We start from the raw sequence: 13,280 nt of genomic DNA on the forward strand, positions 1-13,280 counted from the left end.
ACACACGGCTCCACTCTGCATACCTCGTACACACACGGCTCCGCTCCGTACACCTCGTACACACACGGCTCCGCTCCTTACACCTCGTACACACGGCTCTGCTCCGTACACCTCGTACACACACGGCTCCGCTCCGTACACACGTGGCTCCGCTACGTACACCTCGTACACACACGGCTCCGCTCCGTACACCTCGTACACACACGGCTCCGCTCCGTACACCTCATACACACACGGCTCCACTCCGTACACCTCATACACACACGGCTCCGCTCCGTACACCCTGCACCCCCTCCTGACCCCACACATAAACTTCACCATGACACCCTGCACCGCAGAGCCCTGCATACACTGAGGCCCCTGATCATGTGACCCCTGACTCCTCCCCTCCTTTGACCTCATCCCAGGTCCTGTGCGCACAGAACAGCCATATATGTGGTGTGCGGCTCTGCAGGTGGAGGTAGGTGCTGGAGATTCCCCATTACGTTTCCCCTCTCTCAGTAGGAACTATAGGGCTATTCCCATCTCCACATCCCATCCCAATATGTAGTAGGTGTGAGCTCTCCAGCAGTAACTTAGGTGTCCATGGTTATAACCACTAACTGTCACTATATGGTTGTTGTAACCATGGATACCTAAGGTCCTGCATTGCCTGCACATGGGGTAAGCGACATAGCGAATCAGAAGAACTATACTATGTTTCTAGTTGGAGGTATTTGCTAATATTATTATTATTTACACTTACTATATATTGGGATAGGATCTTGGAGATGAGAATACCCCTTAAACGTAAAGGAAAAATATATTTCAGATAGGTGTAAGTAGATATTGCTGTACAAGACAAGGATCCTCTCTTTTATCAAATAATCCTCACCGATTTTGCAGCCCATCAGTGACTTTAGTGGTCACTTCCCTCATCACTACTGAGGACAGTGTCAGGGGGATTTTGTACAGCATGTTATCAGGACAGTCAGGGATCTCTTATCCTGAGGTTCTGTAAGGGAAGCCATGAGTTTCTTATCCATTATCACACTGCCTGTGGGAGCCATCATCATGGACACTTGTTTGAGGTCCTGGTCTGTAGGTCTTACCTGTACAATGCAAAAGCTGTGAAGTTTGTGGCCAGAAGGCTAATTTCTTTTGTATTATGACATGATTGTTTACCCTGTAACAAGAAAATAAAACGTGTTCTTTTTGTACTAAGCATCTAGTCTAATAGTTGTCAATCCCATGAATTAATTTACCCCAAGCACAGATGTGCTGTAACTGTTAATCTGTCTTATAGAAGGCAAGATGGTGGCATGACAAGATGTAGTTCAGATAGTTGTAGACAGCTATTAAGTCTCCTCTTAGCCTTCTTTTTTGCAAGCTAAACTTTCCCAGATCCTTTAACCATTCCGCGTAGGACATACTTTTTAGTCCACTTACCATCCTGGTCGCTCTTTTCTGAACTTGCTCCAGTTTGTTGATGTCTTTTTGAAAATGTGGTGCCCAAAACTCTACACAGTATTTCAGACGAGGTCTGACCAAAGAGGAGAAGAATGGGTTAATTACTTCACGTGATCCAGACTCTATGCTTCTCTTAATACATCCTAGAACTGTGTTTGCCTTTTTTGCTGCTGCACCATACTGCTGATTCATGTGCAGTCTGTGATCTATTGGTATACCCAAGTCTTTTTCACATATGCTATTGCTTAATTCTATTCCTCCCATTTTGTAGACGTACTTTTGTTATTCTTGACCAGATGTAGAATCTAGGATTTCTCCCTGTTAAATGCCATCCTATTAGTTGATGCCCACTGTTCAAGCTTATCTAGATCCTTCTGAATCCTTTCTCTGTCTTTTATAGTGTTAGCTATCCCTCCTAGCTTTGCATTGTCTGCAAATTTGATTAGTTTACCTTCAGTTTCCTCATCTATATCACATCAAAAATGTTGAACAACACTGGGGCCAGAACAGAGCCTTGTGGTACCCCACTTGAAACACATCCAATTGGATGTGAAACCATGTATTACCACTCTTTGAGTATGATCACTGAACCAGTTATGAATCCACAAACCATTGCATTATCAATGCCATACTTGGTCATTTTTTCAAAAAGGATTGTATGAGATACTTTATCTAATGCTTTGCTGAAGTCGAGATATACTATATCTTCCACATTTCCCTGATCCACCCAGTCAGTGATTTCATCATAGAAGCAAATTAGATTAATCTGACATGACTTGTTTGCTACAAAGCCATGCTAGGTCTGGTTAATTACTGTATTCTTATCCAAGTACTTACATACATCCTGTTAAATATTTTGTTCAAAGATTTTTCCTGGTATAGAAGTAAGGCTCACTGGTCTGTAATTTCCTGTGCCCCTTCTTTCCTTTATTGAAGAAAGAGCCAGTATTTGCCAATTTCCAATCTTCTGGGACTTTTTCTGTTCTCCAGAAACTTTCAAAGGTTCTGACTAGTGGTTCTGCAATTTCCTCTGCTAACTCATTTAGTTCCCTAGGATGTAATTCATCTGGACCAAGAAATTAAATTTATTTAAATTAGCTAAGTGTTCCCTCACCATATCACTATTTATAGATAGTGTGGATTGTTTTATTCCTTCGATAGCACAGTGAAGATCAGTTGATATTAAATTTGTTTTCTTAGAGAACACAGATGCAAGCAGATAGGCTTTTAAGGCTTAGTGCACATTGTGCGTTTTTATTGCATTCTCGCTGTGTTTTTCTGCTCGGAAATGGGCCAAAAACGCTACAGAATCCAGCTAATGCCAGCTAATTCAATGAGAATCCTGAAGTACTGTGCACATACCGCATATACTCGTGTAAGCCGACCCGAGCATAAGCCGACCCCCCTAATTTTGCCACAAAATACTGGGAAAACTTATTGACTCGCTTATAAGCCTAGGGTGGAAAATGCAGCAGCTATTGGTAAATTTCAAAAATAAAAATAGATATCAATAAAAGTGAAATTAATTGAGACATCAGTAGGTTAAATGTTTTTGAATATCCATATTGAATCAGGAGCCCCATATGATGGCCCCATAAGATGTTCCACACAAAATACACCCCATATAATGCTGCACAAAGGTTAATAATGGCCCCATAAGATGCTCCAGAGAATAATATGCCCCATATGCTGCTCCATAAAGGTTATGGCCCCATAAGATGCTCCATAGAATATGCCCCAATAAGATGCTCCATAGAATATGCCCCATATGCTGCTCCATAAAGTTATGGCTCTATAAAATGCTCCATAGATTATGCCCCATATGCTGCTCTATAAAGGTTAAGGCCCCATAAGATGCTCCATAGAATGGGCCCCATAAAATGCTCCATATATTATGCCCCATATGCTGCCCCATAAGATGCTTCATAGAATAGGGCTCATTAGATGCTCCGTAGATTATTCCCCCATATGCTGTCACATAAGATGCTCCATAGATTTTGCCCCCATATGCTGCCCCATAAGATGCTCCATAGATTTTGCCCCCATATGCTGCCCCATAAGATGCTCCATAGATTATGCCCCCATATGCTGCCCCCATAAGATGCTCCATAGATTATGCCCCCATATGCTGCCCCATAAGATGCTCCATAGATTATGCCCCCATATGCTGCCCCCATAAGTTGCTTCATAGATTATGCCCCCATATGCTGCTGCTGCAAATAAAAAAAGACATACTCACCTTTCCGTCGCTGGGGAACAGGTGCCGGTGTCAACGCTGGCTCAGGACCCGGCACCTGAGATATTCACCTGTCCCCGGTCCATCGCTGCTCGCCGCTGTCTGCCACGTCCTCCGTCAATGACGTTCAGGCAGCAGAGGGTGCGCACTAACCACGTCACCACGCCCTCTGCTGCCTGAATGTCACTGACAGAGGACGCGGCAGACAGCGGCGAGCAGCGTTGGACTGGGGACAGGTGAATATCGCATATACTTATCCCCTCCTGGCATGGTCTCTGCAGCCCTGCTTCTCCCACGGTTCTCCCTTCCTTCAGCGGTCATGTGGTACCGCTCATTAAAGTCATGAATATACGCATATTCACGTCTTTAATGAGCGGTTGGTACCACGTGACCGCTGAAGGAAGGAGCCTGAGACCGTGGAACAAGCAGGGGGGCTGCAGAGATGCGCCGGGGGGGTCAGTATGATCTGACACTTCCCCTCCCCCACCAACCCCCTGGCGTATATGACTCGCATAATAATGGGCTGAAAATCTCGGCTTATACGAGAGTATATACGGTAATCATTAATTTTCCTTTGAGTATTTTCAGGTAATTTTTTTTGCAGCAGGTCAATTCTTTGTGTGGATTTTTTTCACCCATTGATTTCAATTCAGTCATTCAAATCTGCAGCAAAAGCGCAGGTGTAAAAATGTTTGCTGATTTGCTGAGTTTTTACAGACTTCCTATGATATTTCCATGCTGTCATCTGTGTGACAGCATGGGAAACACCGGCACGGCCGTTCTGATCGGTGGTAACATTACCACTGGTAAGATTGTTACCGCTGGCAGAGCACAGTGATAGCAGGCGCCGCTGATGGGAGAGGTAGTCTTTCATCAGCCTGTGCTCAAACTTAAAAAAAACAAAAAAAAAAGCATTTTAAATAATTCAATACATATTCAAATAAAAAAACACACTATACTCACCTAACACCAAATCCCTGATGCCCTTGTCTCCTAGAAGAAATGTAAAATAAAAAGAAATACCTTAACCCCCAATCCTTGATGCCCATGTCCCCTGTAAACAATCAAAAATATTAAACAACCATAAACTCTCCTGTCCGCCGTAGTCCACGTTATCCAGGGTGTCCCACGGCGGTCTGACTTGCAGAACAGTCACATAGGGAGATGTGACTGCGCTAACCGGCCGCCAGCGATACACTGACAGGAACATCATCGCTCCCGTAGTATATAGCTGAACCTCCGTTAGAGAGCTCAAATGAGTTCCTCAGCTGATTAGCCCTGGTGATCTCACTTTTTTATTTTTGTTACAGGAGATATTGGCTTCAATGGATTGGGCGATGATGTGAGTATGGTTTAATTTTGATTCAATAAAGGAGTCTGTATCATAATTTCAAATAAAGGACTTTATTTTGTGTGTGTTTTTTATAATATGACTATGGCTGCCTCTCCATTACTAACCTGTGGGCTTGATGTCACCTGACAATGCAAAGATGCCACAATTCCCCCCCAATCATCACCCACTTGCCACCGCACCCAGGCAGCAAGTGGGAAGAGCCAGGCTAAGTGCCACAATTGGTACATCTTATTGATGTGCCATTTCTGGGCCGGCTGAGAGCTGATGTTTTTAGTCTGGGAGGGGGCCAATACTCATGGCCCCTTCCTAGGCTAATAATATCAGCCCTCAGCTGTCTGCCTTTGATGGTTAGATTTTACAGGGGAACCCTACGTCAATTCTTTTCTGTGTTCCCCCTGTAAACTAGCCAGTAAATGCTAAGCAAAGAACTGTGAGCTGATATGAATAGCCTGGGAACCTTTTTCCCTGTGCTAGTTAGAAAAATTATGCTGGAGCCCACGCAATTTTTTTTTCCATTTTATTGTAAAAATTATCAGGTATTCCGGTGCACGCTGATTTCTGCCAGTTGCTACTTGGTTTCCGCCTATGTAGGTTCATTCTGTTAACACTCGTACATAGGCAGGTGACTGTGTGTATTGAACTCTTTACTTACCGGTTTAATAAAAAGGGTTTCTGGCTGACACCTCTTCATTACTAAACCTGGGGCTGCTGACACCAAACCCTAATCCCATTACCCTGATGCCACTTGTATCAGAATGAAAAGAAGGTGTTGAACCAAGAAATTACCTCACAAAACATATTTTTTTAAAATATCTTTAGCTCAAAAAGGCATTCATTGCTGTACAAAAACACATGCAAAAGACGTATACAAAACTGCGGCAAATAGCGCACTAAAAATGCTGCCAAGAGATGCAGAAACCTTGCAGAAATTTATGCAAGCAGATACTCAGCATGCGCACATACCCTTAAAGTTCAGCCTTCTCATTATCATTTTTGACCACTGCACCCTTTTCATCCTGTAAAAATTCTTTTCTTTTATTTTTGACATACCCCCAAAAACCTTTTTTATTGCTTTTGGTCTCCCTTGCAAGCCTTTATGGCTTTAGCTTTACTAACGCTTGCCTTGCATTCCCTGCAGACAGCATGATATTCTTCTTGCCCTCCTCTTTCCATTTGATATACAATTCTTTTTTTACTTTTTAGCAAGTGTTTAAGTTATGTGTTCATCCATCCTGGTCTCTTTAAATGCTTCTAATTGTTACTTCTTTTCAGGATTGTTACTGATAGTGCATCAAGAATTTCATTTAGCAAATTCTCCCGTCCTTCTTAAACATTTCTGTCCTTTAGAACATCCAGCCATTGTACATTTCCTACCCTCTTTCTGAGTCCATTAAAATCTGCCTTTCTGAAGTCCTGTCTTAAAGTCTGAGTCTTCGCTGGCCTTTGTCCTCTTGTAATCCAAATTTCATTGATAGCATGGGTCTAAATTCCCAGCCACCTTTACCTCCTCAACCATTTCCTCCCTGTTGGTAAGAATTAGCTCCAAGATGGCAGACTTTTTGTTCTCTCTTCTACCTTTTTGAAAGATTAAGTTGTCAGCGAGATAAGATTAGAATTTTCTGGACCCATTACTTTGCCTGATAGAGATTCCCAACAAACGTCGGGATAGTTAAAATCTCCCATGATCACTGTCGTACTTTTTTTTTAGAACAGAGACATCTGATGTAAAAAGAGTTCATCCATATCTTCTGTCTGTCCAGGTAGACTATAGTAAACACCTATAATAATTGTCATGATCCATGCTGGATCATGACAGATATAAAGCACAGGTAACCTTTTTTTTTCCTAAGCTGTGCTTAAGGTGGGTTTTTGCCCTCGGTGGCCATTAGGATTATTGCACTGTGGTGTCGTCTGTTCTAAGTTTCCCCCCGGTGGTGGTGAGCATCATTGCACTCTGGTTTCTTAGTTAAGTGCACATGATTAGAATGCAGGTGTGATTGCTGGCTCTGCTATAAAAGTCACAGGTGTTGCAATCAGTGTTGGTGATAGTGTTCATTTCAACCAACCTTGGTGGAGGAAGGAGCTGGAGAGCGTTCCTTGCAGCACTGTCTTAGCCCTGGTGTGGAAGGAGTCATAGGGGATTTCCTTGTAGCTCTGACAGAGCTTGGTGGCAGCGATTCAGGAGGAGAGTTGCATGCTGGTGGTGGACTCTGTTGCCAGGAGCAAGTGCAACAGAGTAAAGCTAAGTGGTGTTTCCCTGTTTGTGTTTTTCCTTAGTGTGTATTAGTGCAGCGGTGGGGCCAGTGCCTGCGCCACCCAGCTCCCTAGCAAGGGATAGGTGTAGGGTGTGCTAGGGCAACAGGTTCGTGATCGGCGCCCGGTGCGAAACCGGCATAGGGAACACTAAGAGCGTTAGGGACACTGACTCAGGGGAGTGCAGGAGGTCTCCACGTCCCCTTTCCCAATCGCAGGGCCCACCGTTGTAACTGTTTCCCTACCCCTTGTCTTGTTGTTTTAGTTACCGGCCTGCGAGCCGTGTCACACAGGACAATATCATGTGGCACATCCTGTTGTTCTAGTTACCGGCCTGCTGGTCGCATCACACAGGACGGCTCCATGTGACAATAATGATGTCATTTCTGTTCTCTCCTTGTATTCTTATCCAAACAGTTTCTTCAGGGCTACCATTCTCTAAAGCTTAGATCTCTGTGGAGATATATGTTTTCCTAAAATGCAATGCAACACATCCTCACTTCTTGTTAATCTTGCTTCTTATAAATAAGTTGTAGCCTTCAAGGTTTGTATTCCAATCATGTATATTATCCCATGTTTCAGTGATACCTATGACATCATATCTTTTTCTGTGTTAGCATCTCCGATTCTCCTTGTTTGTTTCCCATTCTCTGTGCATTTGTTTTGACACATTCTAGTTTGTAGTTGGTTTTTCTTGTTCCTCTACTTTCATTCAGAATTTGTTGTCTTCATTCTTTATTCCACTTCTATAGCAGGGCTCTCAAAAGCGTTCATTAGATGATTTTTTTTTCCTAGCCTTATATTTCCTATCCCATATTGTTTTAGTTTAAAGCTGGAGTCACACATAGCAATCTCGCTAGCGAGATCGCTGCTGAGTCACAACTTTTGTGACGTAACAGCGATCTCACCAGCGAGATCGCTGTGTGTGACACTGACCGGCCCCCCTGCCGGTATCGCTGATCGCTGTAAGAAACTTCTGGACATTTTTTTGGTCGATGGGCTCCCGCTGGCCAGCACGCATCGCTGCGTGTGACAGGCGGGAGACCAGCGATCAGCTGTAAAAAATAGAATTAAAATAAAAAATATTGTTATTCTCACCTTCCGACGTCCCGCGCAGCATTCCCGCCTCTCTCCACGCTCCGGTCCCAGTGATCCTTTGCACGAATGACCGCGAGACTTCGCGCTCCCGTGAGACCGTGACTCTCGCAGTCATTCTCACAAAGGATTACTGAGACCGGAGCGTGGAGAGAGGAAGGCTGCGCGGGACATCGGAAGGTGAGAATAACAATATTTTTTATTTTAATTCTATTTTTTACAGGGATGGCAAGCGATGCCGGCGCTCGGCATCGCTGTGCTGATCGCTGGTGAAGCTGTCTGTGTGACAGCTCACCAGCGATCACATAGCGACTTACCAGCGATCCTGACACCTTGATATCGGTGTCGGTATCGCTGGTAAGTCGCTATGTGTGACTCCAGCTTAAAGCTCTCCTGATAAGTGTAGCAAGGCGTCTACCAAATATGTGTTTTCCTGTTTTCGAAATACTGCAGCACTGGGGTCCTGTGTTCAAATCCCACCAAGAACAACATCTGCAAGGAGTTTGTTCTGCCCATGTTTGTGTGGGTTTCCTCCAGGTTCTCCGGTTTACTCCCACATTCCAAAAACATACTGATAGGGAATTTAGATTGTGAGCCCAATCGGGTCAGTGCCAATAATGTCTGTAAAGCTCTGTGGAATTAATAGCGCTATATACTGTAAATGAGTAAAATAAATAAAGACACAGAAAAATCTGACTAGTAACTGTAAGGCACAAAATGATTAAACTTTCTAGACAGCAAATTTACAGCTAGGACAGAACAGGCGCTATATTTTAAATTTCGAGATCTGTCACCTTTGAGGAGCTGACCATGAACTTTTTCCAACACGGAGCGCCGGTATGTCGATCTTATTGTTGTGTTTATTAGAGATTGCTTGCTCATCAGTTTAAGGTACACAAATCTGTCCTGGAAAGTGTTCAGCCTCACAAATCAGTGTTTCTATTCACTGACAGTAAGCAGAGGAAAACGTGCAGGCTGGATCTCGTGTACATAAGACCTACATTAGCATTTCTGTCCTGCATCTGGAGGAGGCATGTGTGTCTTTGTTGATCTCTGCATGTGGCATCCCTAATACACAACCCTGCAGACAGGCTAGAGACTGGGCTTCTGGAATACTCTTCATTCTTTGAGCTAAAAGCAAATGTTTACGGGGAGGGTGTGAACACTTATGCCCATCCAGAGGGCTGATCCAAGGAGAGGGAAAACAATAAGCCACATGTTTAATGAGGCAGTTGATGGAGTGACACTGAGGGGCAAGGATCTGTTGGTGAGGTCCTGGAATTCTTCACCTACTGTTGATTTTTTTTCATTCTGCCTCCCAAAGATCGCAGTAAGGCTCGGCGTACATTTATCCTGTGCTCTGCGCTGAGTGCTTGCACCAGGGTTTCCGTGTAAATCTCTGAAATACGTGATTCAGACAGAACCCTCAGCAGAAGATTGCCTTTAATGAGGCAGATGGAGGCACTGTGGACGCCATAGGACCTGTGATCCGACAGTGTCCGTCATTTTAGGATTGCACAGTTTTGTGCACTTCTGAAAAGGACACTGCTGAACATAGGCTTTACACTGTCTCAAAAGTAGTTTTCGACCACATATGGGGTATCGGTGAACTCAGGAGAAATTGCACAACAAACTTTGGGGTCCATTTTCTCCCTTTGCCCTTGTGAAAATACAAAATGTATTTGTAAAAAAGATTTTTGTGGGAAAAATGTGATTTTTTTTTTTAAATTTTCATGGCTTAACGTTATAAACTTCTGTGAAGCACCTGGGGGCTCAAGGTGCTCAAAAAACATCTAGATAAGTTTCCTAAGGGGTCTAGTTTCCAAAATAGTGTGACTCGAGGGGGGGTTGCCACTGTTTAGGCACATCAGGGGCTCTCCAAGCATGACATGGCATTCGCTAATTATGCCAGCAAATTTTGCATTCAAAAAGTGAAATGTCGCTCCTTCCCTTCAGAGCCCTGCTGTGTGCCCAAACAGTAGATTTCCCCCTTATATGGGGTATCGGCATGCTCGGGAGAAATTGCACAACAAATTGTATGGTCCATTTTCTCCTGTTACCCTTGCGAAAGTAAAAAAAAAATTACATCTAAAGGAAAATGTTTGTGAAAAAGTAAATGTTTATTTTTTTTTATTCCACATTCTAAAAATTTCTGTGAAGCATCTGAGGGTTAATAAACTTCTTGAATGTGGTTTTGAGCACCTTGTGTGCAGTTTTTAGAGTGGTGTCATTTTTGGGTATTTTCTGTCGTATATTCCCCTCAAATTCACTTCAAATGTGAGGTGGTCCCTAAAAAATGGTTTTGCATATTTTGTTGTAAAAATGATAAATCGCTGGTCAACTTTTAAACCTTATAACTTCCTAACAAAAAAATTATGTTTCCAAAATTGTGCTAATGTAAAGTAGACATGTGGGAAATGCTATTTATTAACTATTTTGTGCGATATGACTCTGATTTAAGAGCATAAAAATTAAATGTTTGAAAATTGCGAAATTTTCAAAATTTATTGCCAAATTTCCATCTTTTTCACAAATAAACACATTTTCCATATCAAAGAAATTTTACCACTATCATAAAGCACAATTAGTCACGAGAAAACATTCTCAAGATTAGTGGGATCCGTTGAAGCGTTCCAGAGTTATGACCTCATAAAGTGACAGTGGTCAGAATTGTACTAATTGGCCTAGTCAGGAAGGTGAAAACAGGCTTCGTGGTGAAGGGGTTAAAGACTGTTGTTGCCAGCTGGAGCAGGAGACTGCTATGGTTGTGGTGTGGAGCATGGAATGTGACTACAGACTATACTGACTGGAGAAACAAAAGTTATGGGCCAACCAAAAGTTGGGAGACAGTGGGTATTGCATGGTAATGCGGCAGTGGAACTATCGGCTTCAGGATGGGGTCTTTTGGACTGGGGATATTGCATTGTGACCATCTACCCAGAATTGCTGTAAGACCATGGATCTAAGTAATTAAAAATAGTTGCATTGTTAAACTGCATAGGTGATTATTATTCTACAAGTAATTCAATCCATGTTCAAGAAATCCATAACGATGCTGACAGCACCATTAATGTAGTCAGTTGTTCACCTGTAGAATTCTGTTTAATCTCCTTGTTCCATGTCTATTCCTGGGAAGGGAGATGAGAAGACAACCTGTGCTACCACTTACCGTATTTTTCGCTTTATAAGACGCTCTGGATTATAAGACGCACCAGAAATTTTGAGGAGAAAAATAAAAAAAAATATTTTTTTAATAAAATGGTGGTGCTTCTTATAATCCTTGCATCTTATTGCTTACCGGGGTTGGTGGCTGCGGTGTAGCGCGGTCCCAGGCTTGCTGCTGGAGGAGGCAGGAGTGGAGTGATGCTGCAGGCCGCATTCAGGGATGAGGGGGGGCGCCGATGTGTGCCGTTGCTGCCGGGGGTCTTGTGCTGCTGCAGGGTCATTTCAGATCTCATCTCTTGAGAGCTGGGTCCAGAGATCCCATCTGCGCAAGCGCTGGCGGCCATTTTTTACCGGAACCACCGCACACACATGGGAACCTTGGAAATGCCGGGGCTCTGGCCTGTCGCACAATGTCGGCAGAGCCCCGGGTAGCGCCGGGCACACACAGCACCGCTGGGCACCGGAGGCACCCACAGCACCGGCCAGCAACCGCCGGACACCCGGACACCCCCTGATCATGGCCTATGGTAAGTCATGTCCACTTTGTAAGACACACCCCCATTTTGCCGCCTAATTTGGGGGAAAAAAGTGCGTCTTACAAAGCGAAAAATACGGTACTTCACTTTCCGGCCTAGGTCTTCAAAGTATCTGCATATAGTTTCCAGGTCCTTTTTTTCTGTGTAATTTGTTCCTATGTATTAGTATGCATGAATTGTCTGTAACACTGAAGAGTCTTGATACCCTATCAGACACATCTTTGATTTGGACACCTAGAAGATAGCACACCTCTTGTGAGGTGATGTCCTGTCGACAGATAGCGGCTTCTATTCCTCTCAGTAGGGAATGCCCCACGACCACCACTGTACTTTTCTTCTTTATGTAAAGGTGTGACGTGCTTTGACCTCAAAAGTGGGGGAGCTGTGTTGATAAGATGTTAAATGTTCCAATCGATACAAAGAGGGAGGATACAGATTTTTTTGTGATACATTTTCTGCAGATCCAGAAATATCGTAGAACCGCATTCACAATGGTTAGGAAGGGGTTAAAAAAGTTTTAAAAATATAATACCTGGCCATCATGTCTTTTTCAGTCCAGTAGACAGCATGGTCTTCACTAGGCCATCTGTGAAATGTGCTTATGCCTGTAATTTTTAGAGATGCTAAAGATGTCCGGCACTTAAGGGCACCAAAGATGGCCCAGTGAAGGTCCCATCAGTTAACAGACCAAAGAAAATGACTGGACTGTGCACTGGGTCAATTGTGGCCCAATCGAGTATAATTTATTTAATTTTATTTTTACATATTCTTATTATGTTTTTGGTTCTGGAGAGACATTGCCTCATCTTCTTCCCATTCAGGTTCCTATAATATCGGATCCTCGCAGTGAAGAACTTCTACTTAAGAGAATTCTCCCTTTTGACCTTTCTAGGATGGATAGGGAAAGGGGCAAGGTTGCGTCGAGGATATTACACCTCACCCTAGAAATCATCTTCCAGCTTACTGGAGAGGTAAGAGATTCTGATGGCGTCACATTACATCATTCTTATCTATGGGAATAACAGGTGGACAGAACTGGAGAGGTGAAGACTCTGGAAATGTCTGTAGTGAGATTTATTAATGAGTCTCTCCATAACCAGGATTACACAGTAGTGAGGAAGACCTCTAGTGAGCGCGGTCAGGCCCTTGTGTCTCAGGGATGGGGAAGACTCCTGAACCCCCTGAAACGCGA

The 13,280-nt window shown here is 43.6% G+C and overlaps 1 protein-coding gene across 2 annotated transcripts in view; it reads left to right on the forward strand.

The window, feature by feature from the left end:
• Positions 1-13,280, forward strand: part of LOC141071038 (uncharacterized) — a 137,395-nt gene that overhangs the window by 71,426 nt on the left and 52,689 nt on the right. The window contains exon 1 of one of the 2 annotated variants that reach the window (XM_073559594.1): positions 12,915-13,059. The exons of the other annotated variant lie outside the window; for it this stretch is intronic. The gene's annotated coding sequence lies outside the window, so the exon portion shown is untranslated. Of the gene's footprint in view, positions 1-12,914; positions 13,060-13,280 lie in introns of those variants that run through there. 2 annotated transcript variants of the gene reach the window in all.

This window comes from Dendrobates tinctorius, unplaced genomic scaffold (genome assembly GCF_039654945.1).
Source record: "Dendrobates tinctorius isolate UK_male_01 unplaced genomic scaffold, ASM3965494v1 ptg000014l, whole genome shotgun sequence".
Lineage (NCBI taxonomy): Eukaryota > Metazoa > Chordata > Amphibia > Anura > Dendrobatidae > Dendrobates > Dendrobates tinctorius.